Below are 25,635 nucleotides of genomic sequence, written 5' to 3'. Positions count from 1 at the left end.
CGGTACAAAGTCCTGCTACATACATACATAGCTAGCTATATGCTCCGCTATGTCGCGTTAGCATGCAGCTACAATAGTTAGCTATGAGTATGCTAACGTTAGATTGTAGTGGAACGAAGCAGCACTTTCTAACGTCAAAAATCACAGATAAAGGCCATAAATTGGGGAGAATTTAACAACATTGCCAGCTAAGATGACCGTTAGCATGTAGCTACTATAGTGTTTACTGCCGTTGGCATGTAGCTACTATAGTGGTATACAGCAGTGGTGGCTGGGAGAGCTGTCATCCCATCTTCAAAAGGACACTTATGTACGTTTACACTTCATCGCATTAATAATAGACAGTCTATGGTTATTAGTCAAGACGAAGTATTAAAGGTAAAAACATTAACGTAAACAACACAACAACGATGTCGCTATACGGTTTTGGATCAGTGACAAGTTTCGAATGTTTGTAGCTATGACTATTGTATAATAAAGATTTAATAAAAAAAGATTTAATAAAAAAGTTGTAATGTTTGGTCGTAAAGTGTTGACACATGGTACAAACAGACTGTAAATCGCACATGGACATTGTTAGTTTTCTACTACGTAGTTATGCGCATGCACAGAACGGATCTTACAGGCGGTACTGGCCAATAAATGCTATTGAAGAGCGGGTCTTGGCGTGGCGGGAGTAACTTCCGGGTTACGAAAAAATACCAATGCAAAATTAAGGAATACGACTTATATACACGTTTTTTAATTTCCGAGTTCCATCTACAAATACATCAAAGACAATCGGATAACGAGATTGTTCGTTTTCCGTTTCTTAATATCAAAACAAAAAACGAATAATGGTTGTTTTCCGTTCTTTGTTTTCCTATTTACTAATGGTAATTGAGAAACTGGCCGTTTTTCGTTTTTGTTTTTTTCCTTTCAAAACGAAAATCCGTTGGCCACCAAGTACACGGACCTTGGGAGCGCTTTAAAACCTTTTTTATACGGTCCATGTTTAAAACTCACAGAAGAAAGTAGTAGCGTTTGTGATGCAGTCGGCTCGTAACATTAAATGAGAATCAAAGTCATAAAAAAAAAAAATCGAAGTTATTTAAAAATTAAATCGTGAACAGGGTGAATCAAGATCGCGATTTTATAACGATTAATCGTGCAGGCCTACTATAACGGTTCTTGTATTCATGCCGAACCGTATCTGTAATGGGTTCCAGGTTCGGGGCTTGCAGACGCATGCTAAATTCATTGTATGTAGATTGCTACATGTAATGTGGAAGTTTGCAGGGCGAGAGATCAGCCCGGAAACATTTAGCCGTATGCAACCATTAGCAACATGTGCTAAGGTTAGCACAACAAGCGGATTGGCTTGCCAGTCAGTCACACTATGGCGGGCGCATTTGAAATGCCGGTCAGCAACGGAGAGAGTTGTGTATAAGACGAGGATGTTGCTCCACTGTTGTAGGATGTAGAAAATGGAAACACATCGAACGTTCGATGGCATCACCCAGGTGTGCCAAATTCTGGTACGATAAATGTTTGTGCGCTTTGAATGTATAAACATAGCCAACTAATGTAGAACTAATTGAAACACTGTTTCTATTCTATTTATTTAGTATTTTCGATTCCATAGCATAACAGATTCAGTTTTACAGCCTGTTGTGACCTGTTGCCTTTTGGGAAAGTGTTCAGTGTTCATACAGTGTAAGTGTTTAAAATATTTCTTATTTTTATAATGAAAATAGTAACTATACCAAAGTTGCCAGTAGGCAAAATACTACATCAGTCCCCAGCAAGAGGATTGTGTCTGTATTTGACACTTGCACTACTGTCTGTTTAAAATGAATGCATTTTTCTGCTGTACTGAACCGTGACTCTAAAACCGGGGTATGAACCAAACCGTGACTTCTGTGTACTGTTACACCCCTAAGCATTACTAAATGTAGCTTACACACAAGTTTCTAGCTCGCTGAAGCAAACTTGTGTGTCATCTGATGTACTTTACCTTTAAAAGTTAGGAAAGTTAAAATGAAGCCACACAAGTTCAAAGAACTAATCTCTTCAGGACTTTTGAGAAGTGAACAGCATCACTGAGACTGAGGCTTATTTTCCTGAGTACAGAGAGGATGATAGAGAGTGAGAGAGAGAGAGAAGCTACAAGCTGCAGAGAGGGGAGTGTGTGCGGGGGGGGATAAATATAGAGAACAGTGATAAAGGCGTAATCATCTCCACTCAAAGCATATTTTATCCAGTGGGGTTATTAGGAGGATGGAGATGAGTCAAATCCGCACAGACGTCTCTCTCTCTCTCTCTCTCTCTCTCTCTCTCTCTCTCTCTCTCTCTCTCTCTCTCTCTCTCTCATCTCCATGTCCGACCTGCCTTGGCACAGTGCCCAGCTCGCTCATTCTCAACCATTCACCGCAATTTCAATGTTTCACTGATTCACACTCGTAGCTGATGAATGGGCCAGTGCAGTATGCAATACATACAAAATGAAGCAATGGTTTTTAATTAAAAGTTTCACTTAAGCTTCTTCTCTCTTCTGTCATCTACCATATTTGTTCTGTACCAGCAGATTTCTTTCAGTCTTGAGTCACTAAAGCAGAGAAGTTGCTATATAGTTTCCAAAGATAGGGGGCAGTGTTCTCAAAGGTAAAATGCCATCAGAAACAGCTGAAATACATTAAAAGTTGACATGATACTGTGAACTAAAGATGACTATTATAATGAAGGCAATGCGACTGACATTTCTGCATGCAATATGAATAAAAATGACATTTTATTACATTACAAGTGTCAACATTTGAGTTCTGTTTAATCTGTAGCACTGAGTCAATCTACACTATGTCATACTATAGTCATTATTTCTGAGACATTTTGGGATCACATTGATGTCTGATCATGGCGGTAATAAAGCATTTTATGAGATGATACTGACTCAAGCAAGTTTCCACACACTTCCAAAAGTAAACTTACTGATCTACTTGCAAACTTCCTCAGCTAATTCTCACTTCAATTTAGCTACTAACACTTTACATTCATTCACTTTTGTCTTTTCCTTGTTTCTTGCTGTTTAGTTAGCGGACAGACCAGTGTCTCCCGCCTAATTCAGCGCCATCCAGAAGATGAATCTGTTTGCCTACTGCATCAAGACAGAAATAGCTCTTAATAATGAAAGATTGATGTGAAGTAAGCTTGTCATTACATGCTGCAGTAGACAATTAGGTGCCTCCCAACATACAGCCCTCTCTCTCTCTCTCTCACTACCTAGTTTCTATCTTTTCCTTCCACACACAGACAAAGTTGCTGAAGTCATTTGCTTAAATTTGTTTTGCTTTAGTCTAAAGGGACAATGCAACAGGGCCGTGATTCATTCAATGAGCTGATGACAAATAGCTGATGTGCCCCCTGCAGCAGGTTTCAAACTTTCTTTTCTGCTGGGACCAAAACTCATTAAAATAAATTACATTTCTGGTCGTGTGGGGACACACGCAAGACATAAGCCCAGCTCGTAGTTTTAGAAACACTTTATTCAAGTGAAACTTTTACAACAGGGATCGTTAGACAAGCAGTTTGACATTCTGGGGAAATTAGCTTTATTTATTGAGGTGAGAATTTTGATACCACTCTCACATCTGTCCGTTAAATATGAAGCCACAGCTTGGAGACTGCTAGCTTAGCTAAGCATAAAGACTAGAAGCAGGGGAACACAGCTGGCCTGGTTCTGTCCAATAGGTGAAAAATCCACCCACCAGCACCGCTAAAGCTCACTACTTAACACGCTGTATCTCATTTGTTTAATCCGTACAAACATTTTGTGAATTTAAAGGGCTTTATGGATTAAACAAACAAGATATATTCAGCTTTAGAGGTGGAGGGATTTGTTACCTTTGGACAGAGCCAGGCAAGCTGTGTCCTCCTGCTTCCAGTCTCTTTGCTAAGCTAAGCTAATTGGCTGCTGGCTGTAGCTTCAAATTTAGTGTACAGACACAAGAATGGTACGAATCTTTTCGTCTAACTCTCAGCAAGAAGGCGAATAAGCGCATCTCCCAAAATGTCAACTATTCCTTTTAAACTGAAGACATTTCAAATTCTTTGAAAGTTACAAAATGTTTCCTAACAGACACCAGCTGTAACATTGTCCCCCTCCAACACACACACACACACACACACACACACACACACAAACATTTCACTGTTTAACCTAGTCCAATTCTCCAGGTGTTCCTATTGAAATCCCAGTTACCTCCCCTCATTCTATCAACCCTCGTGCTGTTGAGGCTGTACCCGTGACAGTGCCTGAATGCATTCATAAACACTGGGAGGACTGACATCTCAATGGGCTGCCTATTCCCCCACTATCAGCTTACAGCCTATAATTACGGCCAATCATCTTGGATCAAGCATGTCTGCGTGAGCAGGCCAACATAACATCTGCTGCCTTGGCCAGCAGGCCAAGAAGGACTTTTATACTGAAAGGTGAGCTAATTGCGGCCGAGGACGGGAGAAGGGAGTGTAATGTTAACAGGTACCAAAGGCTATTCAGAAACTTACACATGGGGGACGTTTTTTCCCTGGGAGCAGGTGCCTTAAGGTATTTCTTATCTTCCTTATGCCAGCACAGAATTCTTATCTGCAAAAAGCTCAAGGGCAGGAGGATAATTCTCCAAGGAGTTCTATTTGGAGTGCAATAAAGGAAATACTGGAACTCTGCTGTTTTAAAACCTCATCGAGATGCAAGTTCACCATAAAGATCTCTATAAATAACATTGCAAGTAGTTCTGAAGCTGTTTGGAAGTTGTTAAAATGACTGTGCTGATGTCATCAGAGTGTGCTATAATGTTGAGGCATTCGGTGATACAAAAGGGAGACCATATTCCCCTCAGTGTTGCAGAGACTGTATAGGAGAAATGTCAACCACTGTCCACCCCTAGTCCCATTTTAATAAGTTGACTTTGGTTTGCAAAATGGTGAGACATTTTTATATTTAGTCACTCAGTGGGGCTATTAATCCTCTAGAAGACACGAGAAGAAGAGCTGCGTCACACTAACTGGAAAAGTGTGATTGGCAGATGCGAAGCCTATTTTGTGGGCTATGATGCAGGCTTCGGTTATCTCATCTGCAAAGCCCAGACCACAACACAATGCTTTGTACAGAGAGCTTCGGTCTCGACAACTAAAGCTGAATGTCATTGTTAAAGCGACCTCAACATAGTATAACTCTCCCCTTTGTTGTTCTTGGTATTTAGCAGATTTAGCATGGGAGTGGTAGTTAGGTAGTTTGAAAATCCTAGATGCTACCTTTGTTTGTTTTTATTTATTTTCTTTTAAGATTTTGTTGGGCTTTTATGGCCTTTATTGACAGACAGCCAGGAAAGGGGAGAGAGAGTGGGGACGACATGCAGCAAAGGGGCCGTGGGTCGGATTCGAACCCGCGGCCGCTGCCAAGGACTCAGCCTACATGGGGCGTACAGCTAGAGGTCGCCCCTGAGATGCCCCCTTTGAAAAAACAACTGTCCCACTTTTCATTTAAAAAATGTGTTCTGTTACTGTTTCCAAAGGGAGAAGCAATGATTCGAATCCACACTAATAAAACACACTTTTCTGTCCATTTTCTCCTCTGTCCAAACTACATGACTCTACATCCGCCTACACCCATTCCTGTTTTCTGTCTGCGTAAACAAGTTAATCAGACTCAGAAGCCTGCTGGCTGTGAAACAAGTCCCGGCACTACGTTGAGCCTTCATAGCCATCACTCATTTCATTTGGACTTGGACAGTGGAAAACCAAGCAAACACATACAGACATCACACCCAGCTCTGAGCCTAGCTAGCTCGTCTCTCTGCTGAACTCAGCACCACAGAGCTGGCAGCGGCACAACCAGCAGCCATAGAGACCAGACTGAAGAAATAAATTGACACTATTGGAGACTGAGTTAGACAGCGGCAACCAAATAAATGCCTTCCCACCGCACACAACAAGACAGCAGCAGCAACATGAGCCGTCATGTCCCGAGTTTATATGGATAATTTTCAAGCTCTTTAATGTGGGAAGGCTCATTCAGGGTAAATGCCCCGTCAACCTGTCACAGTTATCATGATACAAAATATACAAAATATCTTAGTTCAATAGTCCTTATAATCACTGTGGACTGGATTTAGCTACATGGCTATCTCATGGCTCTGTATTCAAAAAGTAAGTATTAAGCAACAGTCTCTGCAGGAATTCATGAATAAACATTATTTCAGCCAATCCTCACAATATTTGAGAGATTGCCGTGTTTTTAAATCCTAGTGATTTTTTAATGCAAAAAGACTTTAAAACTGGAAGAATGCATGCCATTACTAATACACACTACTAACGCACATACTAATCTTTAAACTTTCTTAAAGCATTTTTATGACTCACTTGCAATTTTAATATGAATGCATTTCATCACGAAATAACAAAAATCTTCTAAATTATTTGTGTAATTGCAAGTTCAAATGATACAATTTTATTTATTTCAGGGTGCAACAATAATAAATGAATAAAATCTGTAACATCATTTAGGGACAGACTAACATAACCAAATTTACAGGAACTTTTCTTTTCTTTGTCTCAGCATCAACTGAATTGTAAGGATAGCGGGTTTGTGCCGCTTATATTCTGGAGAGAAACTCTTGTCAGGTCCAACAGCAATTACATGGAGTGGGGGCTGGTATGAGTGAGTGTAATTGGTACCAAATATGGGCTTTTACTCTCTTTAGTGCTCATTTAATCCATTATTTTACAGAGCTGTAAAGTGAAACCACTTTGGAGACCATACAGACAGGGAGAAGTTGTTTATTGCCGAGCCTTTCATTTACAAAAACAAAATCCAAATATAAAATTAAAATATGCCAAGTTCAGATATCGTATTAGTTTACAAAGAGACACATTATATAATTTCCCTGCAGCTTGGAAGAATTTGCTATCAAGCTTATTTCAAAGAGGCGTAGAGGCGTAAAGAGGGGGACTATGAACCAGATCCCTTGTCGCCTCTCCTGCTTTTTGTCCAGGCAACACCCTGTTTGACCCCATGTTTAGTCTTAGAAGGGGGTCATTAAGGGCTTAAGCTGCAATGTAATGAAAATGTTGTGACAACAGCAAAGGGGTGAAGTAAAAACAGGCTTTAGGAGACAGCTGAGCCTCCACTCCGGGGACCAACAGGAGGGTTTAGAGGGAGGAAAATGATGGTTATCTGCACACCCTTGAGACATTGATATTAGCCTTGAGACTGGTGGATGGACTTGATGATAACCCTTGAGCACTGTTGAAAGCCTGTCATAATCCTGGGTGTTGGCTCTATCACAGGGAGGAGGTCAAGTCAGGGGAGGTAGCTGCCTTAAAAAAAAGGTCAGCATTCTTAACAGTGGCTAATTAAATATTTGTGTAAAAGTGTAAAATCAAGCATGACGTGCTTTCAAAATTGATATTGCTTCACCAGACGCAACAATGATAAGAGCTGGGCGAGACAATCTCAGAGGAAACTTGATTAATTTGGCAAGAGCAGTAATTTAATCTGCCCCCTCGAATGAAACTGAATTTAAGGATCGGATGCATGCAGCGTGTTACGAGTTAGCAGCCGCTTTCCCCCTTTGACTGCATTCATCATAATTCTGTGGCTTGTTGTTTTTCCGGCGTATGGTTACTGGCGAGTTGAAGGTAACAGAAATGAAGAGTAATGTGCTTTTGTCCCAGCTCCTTTATCCTTGTGCGGAGGCTGTTTTTTTCTTTTTTTAAGATTATTTTTTGGGGCATTTTTCCCTTTACTGACAGTGGATAGACCGGAAAGGGGGAGAGAGATAGGGGATGACATGCAGCAAAGGGCAGCGGGTCAGATTCGAACCCGCGCCGCTGCAGGACTCAGCCAACATGAGGAGAACGCTCTTACTGGGTGAGCTAGAGGCCGCCCCGCGGAGACTGCTTTTGCCACCATTTGTTTCGTTCCTTTTTAATGCTCCATCTCCTCCAAGCCAAAAGCACTTCCACATGCTGTACTAGAAATCCAAAGCTTGGTGCCAGAGTGAGAGTTAGCCTCAGTTTTGGACTCCAGCCTGCTCTAACCCCTCTGTTTTGGTGCAGCTGCACCATCCTGTATTTTTCAGTGAGAATAAACACCACAGGTATGCTGTACACTGGCCATTCTGCAGTACTACACACACCCAATACAAACTTGCGTCAGTGCTGAAGAGCATGACTGAAAGTTACTGCCGCAGGGAAACTTACTGAAGTCACCTTTAATGAGTAATAGCTGTATTTAAGTATTTAATGACACATTGATAGTACGCTATTAAATTGCAATATAGAGATGATGCATAGGGTGGACTGGTGCCTTTGGTGGTGATACACTAGTCAACTTGTGTCTAACTGGGGAACTCCAGACAGAGACTGTAAGTGAAAAACAAGTTACTAAATCTGTTCCGAACTTTTCTTGCAACAGTATATATATATATATATATATATATATATATATATATATATATATATATATATAAAATACTGAATCAACTCTATTGGCACTGTTGCTAATTTTGCCCACTAAATATCTGTTAATCATAGTCTGTCTTCATCAAACGTCTGTCTAATTATTCCAGCACTGTGACATCAAGTCACTCTGGTGCATTTTTCCCACACTGAATCACAGTAAATCAATTGCTCCTGGCCCTATTTATTATTTTAACTATTGAGGTGCAACCACAAGGACATGAGACTGACAGGCCAAGAGGCGGGCTGTGATGAGACAGACATGTTGGTTCATAATTGCTACATCCTATAGTAACCTAGACCACTAAGTTGGCAACCACAGACACACACATGCACACACACGCATGCACATGAGCAACATACAGGTTGATACAACCATCACTTCGACTACCACCACCACCACCGCGAAACACGGCATGAAATACTGCCTCCCAACTGCCAGCACATGAATCATGGCAGTATGACATTGTTCAGTGCCCGAGGCCTGATTCTCACCAATCTTTTCATCCATCCATGCACGTCGTCAGTTCCCCCACTTTCCTCCTGTCTCATAAATGGGCCAGTCTGCTTTACCAGAAGCAGACGGGGAGCCTGGAGGAGGGACAAAACTATTATCTCTCTCACAGCAGCAGCTCATGCAGGAGCTCCAACAGCAGATAGGATTCTCAAACAAGCTGCTGTCTTCGCTCAGATTGCTACCCAGCCTGCCCTTGCTTTGCCAATCCCTAACATGTCCCACTGTAGTGGTACTTTTCAGACTTTTCCCTCCAGGGCACTAACGTACCCAAACTGATTTCCAAGGCTGCTATGTGAGCATGTCTTACAAAATATATCCTGTTTTAGGCAACCAAAGTGTTGCTTTTTTCCCCAGAATGCAGCACTTCATTAAAATTGGTCATTTTATTGACCTGCTGATGTGTTCCAGCATGATGCCGTCACCAGAGCACATCAGTGAGATCTCTTTTTTAAGCATATTCACTCAAAAACAAAGAGTTTGTAAATGTATCATCACAATGTTGATACACTGTATTTTTCTCAGCCCCCTCATTCCTAATGCGTAGCTCCATATACCTACAGTTCAACTTTCTAAGTTTAAACTCGTGTCCTATGGAGTCAGTGTACTGTGTAAAGAGAAAGGTCTCTGAACTCAACAAAATGCTACAACAACAAGTTCCACAGGTGACTTTCACCAACAGCATTGCTGTAGGTAGAGATCAGGGGACTGTGCAGGCCAATAGTTTCTAATTAATATGGCATCATCTTGAGGCCATGTATTCTTAATAGCATCATATACCATCCTGAAGGACACACTCCTCCGAAAAAGGCAGTAACCATCAAGAAAGAGTATCACTTGTTACCTGCATACCTGCAAACTCTGAAGGGCTGAAAAAGGTGACACATAACTTATTTCACCAGTAAATTCCTGTTAAACTACAAAAACAACCACTGGATGGGAAAAAGGTATTACAATACTACACTACTACTATACTACTACAATAACTGTGAATGCACCACGAGGCTGGCGAGGCGAGGCTGAGTCTGTGTTTTTCAGACAACGGCAGCTACAGTCTGGTGTTAGAATCCTCTACAGTGAAATACAGTCACACTTTTACACCGTTTAGCTGTCAGCATTTTAACCGTGTTTACTCCAGCTGCTAGCTAACGGTAGGCTAACGTTAGCTGCTGTTGAGTGTAGTGTTGACTAGCGTCCCGTGCAGCGATGTTTCAGTTCCCTCTAACGTCCGTTTTCGGAGCATCAAAGAGAAGCGCAGGCATTTAAGTGGCACCTAAATAAGGCACCGAAATCCGCGTTGCTATTCGGTCCGGTAGATAACAGTCGTTAAGGAACCCCCCCCCCCCAAATAAAAACTCACAGATCTACACGATTCACGTGGATGACATTTTCCCATTCAAAACGGCGATTTTAGCTGAAAAGCGACCAGTTTGCAGGTATGTACCTGGTGCATTGCACTCCTGTAACACTATCGGACTCATGATGGACAGTTTAAAAATAAAAGAAAAAAGTGTTTTTTAACCAATACATTCTTCTACCTTGTCAAACCTGGTGCCTGCATTACCCACAATGCAACTTGACATCTAACAACTTTCCCTCCACTCCCTCTGGAGCCTAAAAAGGTTAAATACTACTTTTTTTTTTAGTTCTCCCTAAGACCTGTAAACAGACTTTGACGTGTAAAATCGTTGGATTTAAGGACTGTTTACATAAAAACCGGTAGCACTAATATGTGATAAGATATTTAAACAATTACACTACCAGCAGCAGCTTGCACTGTACTGTTGGCACCGGGCAGAATGGCTCTAAGGGTTAATGCCGTTTAAATGCCAAATTATGACCCTGCCATCAGCAAACTGCAACACAAACTGTGAGGTGCTCGAAAACTCAATCTTGTCCTTCTCTCCAGCCATCCAGTTTTGGTGATCACATACTCACTGTAGCTTCATCCTCTTATTGTTCGCTGACAGATGGCATGGTTTCCTGCTACAGTGGCTTGTCTACTTCAAGGTTTGATGTGTCGTGTGCTTGGAGATGCGCATCTGCCCATCAGTTTTGAACTGAACTGTTATTTGCATATATTTAGCCAGCCTCTGAATTGAAAATAAGTATTGCAATTTTAATCTGATGTCACTCATCAACAAGGTTATTTAGGATTTATTTGAGGATTGCTGCTAACTGGAGGATTTTTGATTTTTTTCGCACACCATTTTTGGTAATATCTAGAAACTGTAGTATATGTATGGGTCAAACCACATTTAGAGGAGTTTAATTTTGAGTTTTAACTACTTTTGTGGCTGAAATTGTACTACACTACTATTGCATGTATGCTTTATTTATGTAATTCACTGTCTGGAACAGCAGTCAGTTTATAAGTAGCCTAATGACAGCTCCAGCTGTCTCTGTGGTTTACGTGACCCTGGCCTTGCAACACCAAGAGTCTCCTACAACGACAAGCTTTTAGCCCTGTCTATGAGCGTGGCCATTGCGACAGGTATTAACACTTTTGCCTTTAGACGTGATCGGATGCAGCTGCATTGCTGTGTTGTGAACTGCAGCAGCCCTGTTGTTACTTCTACCTGACAGACTCTCAGTTTCTGCCTCATTATCCCCCATTAACGGCCTACAGCCAGCCGAAATGGGGGGAGTCAGGGCATTAGGTTGATTCAGGCCTGCTGGGATCCTCAGCAGGGTGCGAGGATCAAATTGGATTAACTACAGCAAACTGAAGAAGAAAAATGCCATATAACTTTATTTTGTCTGTTTTAATGGATGGGGTTTAAATATGAAACAGATCAACATTGTCTCATTTGTGGAAGCGCAGGAGGCGAACGTGCAACACATCCGTCATCTTACCGCTCGCAAGCCACACATCTGCGAATGGAAAAAACAGTTCTCAGCAATGCGCTAACACATAAATAGGAGGTCTTTTCCGGCAAGCTCCTAAGAATTGGAAACTAGATGTCTGGATTGTAATTTTCTTTTCACCAGAGAATCAATGGATCCTGCAGCTCTCCTGACTGAACCTGCTGAAGCATGCTTCTCAGCCTAATGGACCCACAAGTTCCCATCTGTTAGTGAAAGAGATCTCAGCGGGACCTCTCCCCTTGCCGTGTCCAAACACAGGATACCGAACAGCACAGACACAACTGTGATGACTTTTATTGGAATTCCAAGAGTCGGCTGGAAAACAAGTGCAGGACAAGCACATGGCCGTAAACCTTTGACTGTGACGGGCAGAAAAACAAGTTTTACAAGCAAAAAGCTACAAGAGGTTCTGCAACTATGTTGCTTTGTTTTCTTTGTCTCGACCTTGCTGTGTCCAATTCAAATACCAAACCTGTCATCACATCAACAGTTTCAGAGATACGCCGCCTTCACACTGGCACTTGAAATCAGCTCCATAATACGCAACGCGCCCCCAGTGGACGTCGTACTACACCGTTGAAAGCGTCGGAAGCGAGTAGAAAAAAAAAATGGCAGAGAGACTAGAACGACTCATTCTGTCAGTGTCCGAATGTCCAATTCTCTATGATCTCTCATCTGATATAAACAGAAAGGCTGCTGCGTGGAGAAAAGTTGCCCAGGATGTTGATATGTCAGGTGGGTTAAATGTGATATAGAGGTATAGGGCCCTATCTTGCACCCAGTGCAATTGACTTTGTACACAGACCAACCCATTTTAGATTTGCGTCGGGCACAAGAGTCTTTTATCCCGCCGGTATAATAGCAACAGCGCCTGAGATCCGCCCACAAAGATACTTGCGTTTCAGATTGTTAAAATAGGGCCCATAATGTCAATAGTTCGATGTCTGTTGCTAACCAACTAATTAGCCATAGCAGGTATCCTATGCAATGTTTCTACATGGAAGAATTTTTCTCATACTCCAAAATGAATCGATCTTTTACCTCCCTCTCTCTCTCTCTCTCTCTCTCTCTCTCTCTCTCTCTCTCTCTCTCTCTCTCTCTCTCTCTATATATATATATATATATATATATATATATATATATATATATATATATATATATATATATATATAGATATAGATATATATATATATTACACACTAATTAAAAGTTAAGAATTCAGATTTGTTTATCAGTACCATAGCAATGCTAACTTCCGCTCGGATTGTCGGATAGGAACCATCCGTTGCCTGTCGTACGAGTTCAACTTTTTTAACGCATCCGGGTGACCAACGGACACGATTTTTTTCCGCACCGCACTCGTTCGCATCGGTTCGGACCCATTCACATGCAGTCTGCGAATCTCCATAGGAGATGAATGACTTCCAGTCATTTCGCAGCCATATCTACTGTGCCAATGTGAAGGCGGCGTTAGGGTTCCATCCCTTTCCTCACACATTTCTCCTTTTTTTTTCTGGCCACAAGACACCAGGGCCTTGTATCAAGAAGCAAGATGAGTGGGTTAGCAGGCCATTTTCGGGCATGACTCAGGTTTCCCAATATTATAAAGCTGATTCACTTTTAACCAGACTAGGTAATCAGGGTAAACTACGCTGCACAGCTAGACTGCTCCAGAACTCAATAAGATCAGGTCAATAAAAATCTGCAGCCTTTCTACCGACCAATCAGATCACAGGGAAAACTGAGTCATCATACCTACAGGATCCTGACATGGACAAAAGTATTGATTTTACAATAAAGTGGCAAGTAATAAAGAGCAATTGAGACATTTTTATGGTTAAGTAGAATCATTTTGCCGACCATGATAACCATGTCAGAGATAGAAGTAATATTTTTTGCACAACCACTTTTGGGTTTGAAACAGGACTTCTGACAGAGAGCTACTTTACTTTACACTAACAGCCTAATGGTGATTATATTTAGATAGTATCTAAACACACTATCAATTAGCTCAGTAAATTATAAAAGCAGCTTTTTGATTAAGAAATGACCAAAGGATCACCAATGTTAGGTTCAGTGAAGCCAAAGAGATAGACTAAGTTGAACTAGCTTCGTGATACAGGATCCTAGTTTAGTTTAGTTTCGACATCTTTTTAAGCTTCATCAAACATTTTGGGAATTACCCCGCAGACATCACTGTGTTTAAACATTATCTCAGGTATTTATGGCATTGCTGTGATAGTTCTGTATAATGTGACCTATTACAACCTGTGATGCAACTGTGGCATAATGCAGTCTTGTTGCATTTAGAGAGGCCAGTCAAGGTTTGATTATTTACACAGGAGGCACAAAACTGAACCTATCCATCATCTAACAGGAAACCTCTGAACAGAGAGGAGAGGAGCTGCTATATTTCAGGGGGGTCTCCACATAATCTGTATCCAGTCCCTCAAAATTATTATGGTAACTCTGGCAGCCAACAGCTTTGTAGACGTTCTTTGAAGGACTGCTGCGTTTATTTTTCCTTTCAACTTTGTCCATCACAGACCGCCCAACACCCAAACCATTCCCGATGCATTTTCCTCTAAGCTGCATTAAAAACATCCCACGATGGCGCTTTATGAAAAACGGCTTCTCAACAAGATGGAATATCCCTCTGTGATCAGACTAATGTGTCGTTGTCTGCTGCTCCCTCTCTCCTCTCTGTCTCCTCCCAAGCCTCTGCTTAGGGCAAATTATGAATGCCTCCTCCCGGAGAGCAATGGCTTTAACTGGAGTACAGGTATTTAACTGAACATTTAAAACATTAGCCTGACACATGGAGTGTTATGCAATCAGTCACAGAGGAGGATAGATTGAAGAAGGGAAACAAGAAAAAGGAGGCAGAGAGGGGAGACAGGGAGACATGGGAAATACGTTGCGGTTGCTCATAAAATGGTGAAACAGGAAAGAAAACATGTTCCCTCTGGCCGCACAAGGCTTTGATGGCACTTGATGAACTCTTGTGGGCGTGGGACGGAGACAGAAACAGGGAGGGAGAGAGAGGTAGGCACCACAAGGACTTTGGCTAAATTCATCACCCACATACTTTCATCCAATGTGTTGTTTGGCAGCAGCTTTCATTCATCAGTCTGCTCTTAGCTGTGCTGACTAACACTAACAGCAGCAGTCCCTGAGGAGACAATCTCTGCACTAATTGGTTGAAATTTTGTTTTCACTTTTTCCAGATTTCTATCAGCTTTCATTCAGCTCTCTTAAAATGTTCGTGGTCCTTTACTGTAATAAATGTTACAGTGAAATGGCAGTTAAGGCTTCTGTAACATGACGTATTTTGATCAAGTCTCTGGAGAACCACAGTGATGTGGAGCCGTAGAGGGCTTAGTACACCCAAATCTTCATAACCGGCATTGTTACATCAGGAGATGGAGGATTAAAGCAGAAATTAGTAAATTAGTCCACAACAAGGCTAAAACCAGTGGTAATGGAATGTAACTACATTTACTTAAGTACTAAGTACAAATTTGAGGTACTTGTACTTTACTTGAGTCTTTTTTCTTTTCATGCCACTTTCTACTTCTACTGCACTACGTTTCAGAGGGAAATATTGTACTTTTTACTCCACTACATTCATCTGACAGCTAGTTACAATACAAATTAAAAAAAATGTGCACACAAAACACATGGTTTTTAAAATATGATGTTTTACTATAAATCAAACTACCCAACAATATAAAGGCCTACAAGTACAGCCGATTAAACACGTAGTTGATTGACAAAACTGTTTGATCGTTTCCAGTTTCTAAAATGTGAGGAATTTTCTGCATTGAGTATTTACTTTTAACACTTTAAGTAGGCTACATTTTCCTGATGATACTTACATACTTTTACTTAAGAAACATTTTCAATGCAGGACTTTCACTTGTGACCATAACAGAGTGTTTCTACAGTGTGGTATTAATACTTTTACTTAAAAAAGGATCTGAATACTTTTTCCAACACTGGTTAAAACACACACTTTAGAGATATTTCTCTGCTACCCAGTAGCATAGGCAGAGAAAAACACATTTGTGCAGACCTGTTAAAATGTCGATCATTAACAGAGGCTTGACATACTAGGCTCTATCATGCACTTGACAAGTGTGATAAGTTCTCAGAGTAAACACATGACAGCTGAGATGTAGCTACAGACTTTAATAACAAAACCAAGGAAAACCAACCAGACATAAACAAACTAAAAAAACACCATCAACACATGTTCTGTACAAGCAGAAAACTTCAACCGCTCTAAATGCAAAGCCAACACATAGTAACAAACCATTTCAAGACTCCAGTGCACTTTCAGTGACCGCATCATATTCATTATTAATGACCAACAGTATTCATTGTCATTCAACGGCCACGACGGGCATTACAATGCGTTTTAACTTACCATGGGTGGCTTGTGGTGGAGACGTTGCCAGCATATATCAAGGTGCAGGCGGGGTGGTGTGTGGCGTTAAAAAGGGAGATGATGTTAATGTAATCCATAACAGATAATTACACTGATATGCTGGCGGTAAAGCCGAGTTTGCGTGAGTTGTAGCGGGCGTGACGGTGGCTGTCAAATCGGCAGTTCTCTCTCCTGCTGTTAGCTTTAAGCTAGCTAGCTAACGTTAGTTAGCCAAATCCTCATTACGTCCTCCAACCATGGTTTCTTTAAATATTGTGCTACGGATAATTGCTTTGACACGTTAATTATATAATTTAGTAACGCCATTTTTATTTTCAAGGTGAAAATTTCAGCAAAATCGGAACTTTTTCAAACCTCCCTTGACATTAGCAAGCACACAGAAACTATCACAAGCTATCAAAGGTCAGCCCCGCCCACAATTATATTTACTTTGTTTTTTTGGATTTTTTTATTGACAAAAATATACAAAAATTCAGGTATTTAAAAAATAAATATAAGTAGGCTAATACAACAATACTACAACAAATACCTATGAAGAACATACAATGAGAATATTACAGGACAAATACATAAAAGACTGAACATATTCAGAGGTTTCAGGGAAAAAAGTTCCATAATGTTTCATCCCCCACACTGATATTCCAGACTTTTGATTGTCAATGTGACAACATTTATTCAGAGTTGTGTCTATCTCCATCTCTTGAGTCCAATATTCAACTCTCCTTTTAGCTTTGATCAGGTTTGTACAGTAACAATCCTGAGGAAGATACCTGGCTTTTTAGCCGCTAAATGCTCCACCACATTACGTTACATCAGCTAATTGCAAACTTTGTCTGTCTGCTGCTACAGTGGGTTTATCAAACACTTTGTGCTGAAAACAGCTGTCTGCCGCTGAAAATGTTGTGAGAGTAGTAAGACTGAACCAAAACAATAAAGTTGAGGGCCATGAAACCAAAACAATGAGCTAAAAGACGCTAAAACTCTCCTGCAGAGCTGATGGGAACTGCTGAAGCTGGTGATAATTCTTGTAGTGGGTTCCTCACTACAAGCGTTATTAAAGTGCTCATATTATGCTTTTTGGCTTTTCCCCTTTCCTTTATTGTGTTATATATCTTTTTGTGCACATTATAGGTTTACAAAGTGAAAAAGCCCAAAGTCCACCCCAAAGGAACTTACCAAAGCCGGTCTACGGAAAGCCTTTCCACTCCCTATTCAGCCCCATTGTACCGAATTTGGTTGCAGTTCCATCAGAGTTCCACTGGGGGTGATCGCAGGCGAGTGCAAAATGAATGGGACTCTATTGAGCTAGATGGCTAAATTTGTCTCTTTCGCCTGATTGTCGTTGAGAAATCTCAGATTTAATTATAGTTTTTGTAAGTTCAACATGGATTATAGGTCAAAAGTTGAATGAACGAGTACTTATGTCCTTTTGATTTCTTACAGGTTGAGTCGTTGTTGCCCATAACACGCTAGCATTCTGCTAATGAATGCTGATTGGTCAGTGAAGGACTGATTACGATCAGAGATCCCGCTTGACGGCATCCGAAGCAGAACCAGAATGTCAGAGTGAATATTTCGGCGTGGTCTTTAAAACATTGGCAAACCTCTTTCTAGCACGTGTGTTGACAGGGAGAGTCTGACCTGTCAGCTGTGTTGTCGATGCCTCGAGAGAAAAAAGGAAGCAACTCAGAGCTTGCCGTAAAGCAGTATCTCTGGCCGTATATGCATATGACGTCATTGACATTTTAAAAGGCTTTTTAGAACAAAAAAGCCACTTTAAAAAAAATCTAACACCCAGAAGTGTGTATTTTCTTAGCCTCCCCTTTCGAATGCAACATTCAAATTACTAGACAAAAAATTATATTCTGAGAAAAGTGCATTTTGAGGGGTATAGCTCCATAGAGTCCCATTCATTCTGCACTCGACTGTGAGCGCCCCCTATATGGATCAAGAGTGGAACTGCAACCAGTTCAGAAGTCGGAAGTAACGAGAGAGTGGAACTTCTTCCCATATTAGAAATTCTTTAGACTTATCATCTTCCAGAGAAAACACTGTTCACAAACTGCTCCAAACAGCTCTATTGTAGTCCAGCCTTTATTTCCGTGACAAACGTGCGTCACTTTGTAACACATGTTATAATGCTCGCCTAGCTGCTAGCATGGCACTCCCTCATACTCTGAAACTGACAAGCTAGCAGTGCTTACTGCGCATGTGCGACTCCCAACAAAGATGGAACAGAAGTGAGATGTCTCACTCTGTAGCTAAAACAGAGAGCTCAACACACAGGGTGAAAAGAGGAGCTGCAGCAATGTGCAGTACAACAAATATATTGTGTTTTCTGAAAATTAAACCACAAAAACCTATTCTGGTACAACCTCTAAATATAATTATGAACCTGAAAATGAGCATAATATGAGCACTTTAATATAAAAGTATTGGTTAGTGTCAATGCAGCTTTAAATATAGAGATTTAAAATAAATACCTTTTCTTATCTGCTGCTTCCACTTGAGGCCTCAGGCATGACAGAGCCCTCACCTCTGCTCTGTGGTGTAATGAGACACAAAACCCCAGTTTATTTGAACAAAGCTCTGCAAACAGGAATAGCTATGAATCAGCAAATAAGATAACTTGTCACAGATGTGCTGGTGGGCAGGTTCGATGGTCAATTAATTAGAGGCCATAAAAAGCCACTTCCTGCAGGTTTACGGGAGGAAGGTCATTGTTGTAATGGGATCAACCTCTCCATAGAGTTGGTCAAATTACTTGAATTCTGCTCGTTAATCGGATTTGGGTGTGTCTGGCCTTAGCATGAGTCTCCCAAACAACCTCTGCATTTATCACAACTACTGTAAAGAGCCTGCATAACTTTTCATTTGGTCCGAATCTCCTGTATCTACAGTAGGTAACCAGTATTCCATTATTCCCCCTTGACCTTTACATTTGGGATTACTCCTCAAGTAAACACAGTAATCAGGTTTCCTGGCCCTCAGCTGAGCCTAATTGAAGATACTCAACTGAGAACTCAATTGTGTAAGTGTGATTTAGTTAGTGCCTGGCCTAATTAAAGTCCTGGAAATGACCTCCAAAGTTCTGTGTGGCATTAATCAGCTAAGACACCTCATCAGCCACCAGAGGAAGTTCTGCAAGAGCCTGCACCCACACCGCATTAAGTCTGTGTGTGTGCTGTAAGACTGATTTCCTGGTCTTTAACCTCCGGCACAGCTCTGACAGGATCAGCCACACTGTGGTCTATTGACAGCCCTAATCCTACCTCCGTGTTCAAACCTCCATCGCCTGCCACCATTCTGATACTCCACACGTTCCTCATCCCCCCCTCACCCGACATGTGGTCCACGCACAGGGACCCAAGTTGTTTTTGGAGTTACACCCCCATCATCCCCTTTCTCCAGAGACCAAACTGGCTTTTGCTCACCTCCTGCCCACCCTCTGCAAATGTTTGCCTGGATCTGCGGAGGTAATGCATGCAAGTTTTGATTAAAGCGCACTCTTATGTTTTTTGGCTCAGAGCTGCTCAACCATTAACGCCTGTGCCATGAACAAATGGATTGTGTGCCGGTGCCAAGGCCCTGCCTCTCAGCCTGCTCATACTCTTCTCCATCTAGTCACACATTCAAAACTGCACCTTTTAATGCCTCTTAATGTTCATCTTGCCTTCCCTTGACCTCCACATCCATATGTTCACTTGGACAACTTTTGAGATATTTGGCCATTAGTTGATGCTCTGCAATACCTTCAGGAAGAGTCTTATTCTGGAACAAGTCCTTCATTTAAAAAAGTGGCAAAGTTCCAGCACATATGAATTCAAATGCCTTTTTAAGGATAGCACTGGTGGGAACGTGGTTGACAAATATTGCAACTTTTATTGTTCTCCTAAGAAGAAAAAGAAAATGGAGAGGGTTATTTTTTTCATTTTTTGCTAAAGGGAGAGTGGTCTGACATTTCTTGGGAGAGCAAGGGAGGGCCTTTAATCTTCCCATGCCCCAGATTTATATTTCATTTCATCTGTTTCTTGCAGGATTTACTTTAAACACAAGACTGACTAGATACATCTAGGGCTGGGCGATATAGAGAAAATCAAATATCACAATATTCTTGACCAAATACCTCGATGTCGATATTGCGACGATATTGTATGGTTAACTATTGGTGCTTTAACAAAATGTTATTTACACAATGAGATTTTTGATGAATAATCACCAGAAATGATTTAATGACATAGAGGGTAAAGGTAAATCATAGAACAGCTAGAACAGTCTGGTATGTTCAGAAAATGACATCACTTTACTGTAAAAAAAGAACAAGACAACACTTACCATATTATGATATTACGATATCCAAAATCTAAGACGATATCTAGTCTCATATCGCGATATCGATATAACATCGATATATTGCCCAGCCCTAGATACATCAAAATAGCTATGTAACAAACACGCTTTTTGTGTGTGCCATGAATCATAAAGGTCCAGGAAAACAGTCATGTCTTTGCTTTATTTAGGACCAATACATGTCAGTTTTGAGAAAAGAGGGTATTGCTTTTTTTAAAAAGTCAAACAGGGTTCAGCCCGCCTCCCCACCCTAAGAATTTCCTTACAGACCCTTAACTTTTGGGATTTGTTGTTGTTGAAATATTTATGATTTAAAAAATAAACTTTTAGGTAACATATTGTACTTTGTATATCTGTCCAATTTAGTACCCGACACATCTCACAAATCCAATCTGTCAAGAGTTAAACCAGAGGTTTGTCTTTCTACTTTCCAGATTCTCCTTTGTGCCCTAGTGCTTAAGCGCAGTCATTTTGTCTTATCACATTTTCACACAGTCCCCTCTGCAGCTTTGACAATTTTGAAATGTTGCTTTTGTAGTACTTGAAAAGAGAGAATGAGAGGAACGAGGCCTCAGAGAATCGCAGTACCATCAGCGTTAATGCAGGCGCTCTCCATCTGCTGTGGAAAGCTGTGACGCATGCCAAGGAGGCACTGGGCATGGCAAAAGAAACCCACTACACTGAATGTTACATGTAGCTGTGTTTATGTGTGTGTGTGTGTGTGTGCACATCTCCATTCTGTACTTCATAAGAGCTTACACCACTGCTCTGCTTAGTGGAATCATGTCCAAAAAAAGAACCAAATCAGAGGCGGGAAGTCAATTCAATTTTAATTTATTTATAGTATCAAATCATAATTAGAGTTATCTCAAGACACTTTACAGATAGAGTAGGTCTAGACCACACTCTATAATTTACAAAGACCCAACAATTCCAATAACAGTGGTGAGGAAAAACGTCCTTTTAGGCAGAAACCTCGAGTGGTGAGGAAAAACTTCCTTTTAGGCAGAAACCTCGGACAGACCCAGGATCTTGGTAGGCGGTGTCTGCTGGTGCCAGTTGGGGGTACGATGAACAGTGGCAAATTATAGTAACAATAAAGATAATGGAACTATGACTAGAAATAGTAGTTGTAGTAGTTCAGGGCGTAGCAGGGCACTGAGCAGGACCATGGCGGCAGCTGCAACTATGATTTAGGTGCCACCCTAATCCAAGGAAAACTGCGAAGCGAGAAAACACAAGGACTCTGGGGGGAATAAGCTCCCCAGAGCTAAGTTAGTAACAAGCATTTCTGGGATATGAATGCACACAGATGGAAAGAGAGAGGAGAGAGGAGCTCAGTGTGTCAAAGGAAGTCTCCCGGTAGTCTAAAACTATAACAGCATAACTAAGAGCTGGTCCAAGGTAAACCTAAGCCAGCTCTATAAGGGTTGGTAGATGAACCTGATGACTATGACGAGAAGCAGAGAAGAGAAGGGGTGCCATGTCTGCAGCTAAGTCGTCTTAAACCACCAGTCGACACTTCATGAGCACAGGTTCCATCCAACTGAGTATATGCATGAGTTGCAGCCAACAACGAATGATGTACACTTTCCTGGTGCTGGTTTTCCTCAAGGAAATCTCTTGTTTTCTACATGTTCGACCTGTCACTGAGCTTTCCAGCTACTGCATAACTGATGCCATGCTTTGATACCCTGCTGTTAAGGAAAAGTGAGAGTAGCTAGATTAATAGGTATGATTTGTGATTTTATAGGCAGCTTTTCTGATAGCGAGGGACCAGAGGGAGGAAGACAGCGAAAGAAAGTGTGAAATTGGGAAGAGAGGAAAAAGTACAGGAATGGAGATGATGAAGAGAGGGCGAGGAAAAAGGAACATTAAATTATCAATGGTCTTCTTGCACTACCGAAAGACCTCTTAGATTTCTTTTTCTCGCTTTCATGCATGACACAGATTTATAAAGAGCGGTGCTGCTAATATGTTATGTCATAGGAGACATGGAAAAACTGTGGAGCAAAGTGTTTCCACAGCTGGCCTCATGCTGAGGCTCCACTAGGTGGATTGTGGCCACACCACAAGATCCACCCTCAGTCATTAACTGCACGTGCCAATCATATGCTTAGCTTCCTCCTCTGTGCCAATCACGTATTTGATCTCCTGCCCTCATTCCTATCTTTTTCTTTTTTTAACATAAAGCTACAAGCAGCCCATATCTTGCATATGTCTATCTGGGCGAGATCTTTTTGGAACAGCTCTTTAATACCACCCAACGGCTTGCAAGATAAATCTAAGAAGTTTTCTGTTATCACTTTATTATAACATCCCCTATTTAGCATTTATAATCAGTATATAAACACTTTATAACACACTGTAATGTAATTGTGAGCAGATACAAGGACATTTTTAAGTGTTTATTAATTTGTCAACATGTATAACTTATTTTACCAAGAAAAACAGGTCATGGATTATTAACACTGTACAACATAGCTGCAATTATACGTACTTATGTTTGTTTACAGATATGAACACATTTATTACAGTATGTTATTAAACAGTGATCGTGGGTTAAAGATGTGTTCAAAACTTATGATTACTGTAAGAAATAAATGCTTCATATTCATATAGTATTGAACCCGTGTTTTAAACCAATTATGTCCCACATGGAACCTGGTGACTATAAAATATAGCCTCTCCGTCACGAGCCCAATGTATGAAAATCCCTAAAGGCACAAACTGTTCACCAGTATGCGTAATCGTCTTTATTATCATCTTTATGAAAATGATATGCGTCCTACTATAGGAGAGAGTTTCATGAGGAAATACCACCAATATCACGTACAATAAGCCTATAAAGTGCACAAGTCGATGTTTAAATTGCAGTGGCAAAAAGAAAGTATGCTTTTAAAAGTGCTGAGTGAAGCACAAGCATAATGTTAAACACCACATTAGCTTTTGGGAGCAAACATGTATAAAACGGAGGAAGCAGTGTGCATTAATATTTATGAGTCAACACTAAAAGGCTCTGCTCTTTATCTCTAAGTATTTAGTAAGTTCTGTTATTGATTGTGAGGAGAGTGCTATGTGCAGAGGCTGGAGCAGAGAGGTCATACTGACTGGTTCAGACCTGAGAGGTCACTGCTCACAAATTAGTCTGTTGATGGGTCAGTGAGAGGGGTCGGGAGCCCGCAGGAAGAGGTCAGGGGTCAAGTTTGTGCAAACATAAACTCACCGTGTTGCAGCTACTGTCAGGAGCTGTGCAGGATGCAGTCATCTTACGTAGTGGTGTATAGTAGCCTTTTCCAGTCGGCCCTTTCCTCCCTGGTGGCTTAGCTGGATATAGCTTGACGCGTGCAGTTGTAAAGATGAGGAGTAAAAGTTGATCCAGTCGGTCCAATGACCATTTATTGTTATTGATGTAGGTAGAATGTTACAAAAAACTTGAGGTAAAATAAAACAAACAATTAAACTAAAGCAGTCTCTTATATGGTAGCAAACGGCTTGTCACGTCATGGCATCATACAGCACACCACCACACGGTCAAAAGACCGTTTCCCTCTCAGGCCACGCCCACTACTGTAGCTTCCTGCCTTTCCCCTTGGGCTCCACCTTCAGCCTCCTAACCGTCCTTTAGGTGGGGGTAGACAGGCCTGTGGCCATATTACTCACTAATTCATTCATCCATCCACACACACACTCACTACTATTCACAAGAAAGAAACATGAAATAAACCCAAAGCTCATTTTGGCTCCTACATGGTGAATAAAGAGATGGATAAAGTATGAAAAAAGGGCTTTTTTTGAAGAAATGTTGTAGCATCATATTATTATGGGTTTTTAACAACAGGGCAACTATATCAACATTTGCTAATACTTGTTTTTAGCCATGTTAGCATCAACATTTCAGCTTGTTTAATACTTTGGTGTATGACGAAATACCAATAACATTCCAATGTAATGCTAAGCAAAGTTGGTGAACATGGTAAACTTTATACTTGCTAAACATGTTCAATGGACTGCATATATATAGTGCACAAACACTTAATAAATTAGCATGTTAATATCCAATTGAGCCTGGCTGTTAGTAGGGCTGGGCGATATGGCCGAAATCTTCTATCCTGATGTAGGTACTTTGATATCTCGATAACGATATATATCATCATATAGCATGTTGTCTGGTAATTCAATAAAACAATAGTCTAAATCAGGGGTCTTCAACATTTTTTAAGCCAAGGACCCCTTAACTCAAAGAGAGACGGCGCAGGGACCGATTGCTTAGCCCGTCCTGTTAGCATGCTGACGTTAGCATTTAGCTCAAAGCACCACTGTGCCTAAGTACAGCCTCACAGAGCTGCTTTCATGGGGGTATACTTTTATCACAACATTTTAAAAATGAAACAATTACTCATCACATTTACTCTCTACTACGCCTGCTTTTATAATAACAAAATTCTATCATCTTATTCATATTCAATTCCTTTAGTCCTTCATCTTTGAACAACATCATCTGGCTTCACTTTCCTTAAAAAAAAGGCATGCTTGTCTTTTTTTGTGAGATTGTTTTACAGTGTTGAAATTGGGTTGTGCAAAAGAGAAAGCTACTTTAATCTACCGTGCGGGCGGGCAGGCAGTGTGCAGATATTTTCTATCGCTCCATTACCTCCCTATTGATTGAAGGACTGGATTTGATGTGTTAATCCGCTCTCCCTGGTAAAAGATTCCTGTCTATAGAGACACTAAACACACACACACACACACACACACACACACACACACACACACTACCGCTTGCGCTGACTGAAAAAAAGTAATCAACAGAGAATTCTACAAGGTTCCTTATTCACCTCGCAGTCTTCTGAAAGCCTTTGATCAAGAAGTGCTTAGGTTTCACATAAACGGTTGGATACCTTTCAGAGACCATGCTAAGCACACAGCTACTTGGGGGATTTAGCCTACTTTA

The 25,635-nt window shown here is 41.0% G+C and overlaps 1 long non-coding RNA gene across 1 annotated transcript; it reads right to left on the bottom strand.

Annotated features, from left to right (window-relative positions):
- Positions 1–3,257: 3,257 nt before the first annotated feature.
- Positions 3,258–24,944, bottom strand: LOC116061474. The gene is made up of 3 exons (XR_004107725.1): positions 24,869–24,944; positions 8,591–8,592; positions 3,258–3,269 (listed from the first exon to the last, which is right to left on the bottom strand). It is a non-coding gene; the product is annotated as an uncharacterized LOC116061474 (long non-coding RNA).
- Positions 24,945–25,635: the final 691 nt, after the last annotated feature.

This window comes from Sander lucioperca, chromosome 22 (assembly GCF_008315115.2).
Source record: "Sander lucioperca isolate FBNREF2018 chromosome 22, SLUC_FBN_1.2, whole genome shotgun sequence".
In the NCBI taxonomy this organism is placed as follows: Eukaryota; Metazoa; Chordata; class Actinopteri; order Perciformes; family Percidae; genus Sander; species Sander lucioperca.
The sequence above is the reverse complement of the archived record's forward strand: the minus strand, read 5'-3'. Positions and strand labels throughout refer to the sequence as shown.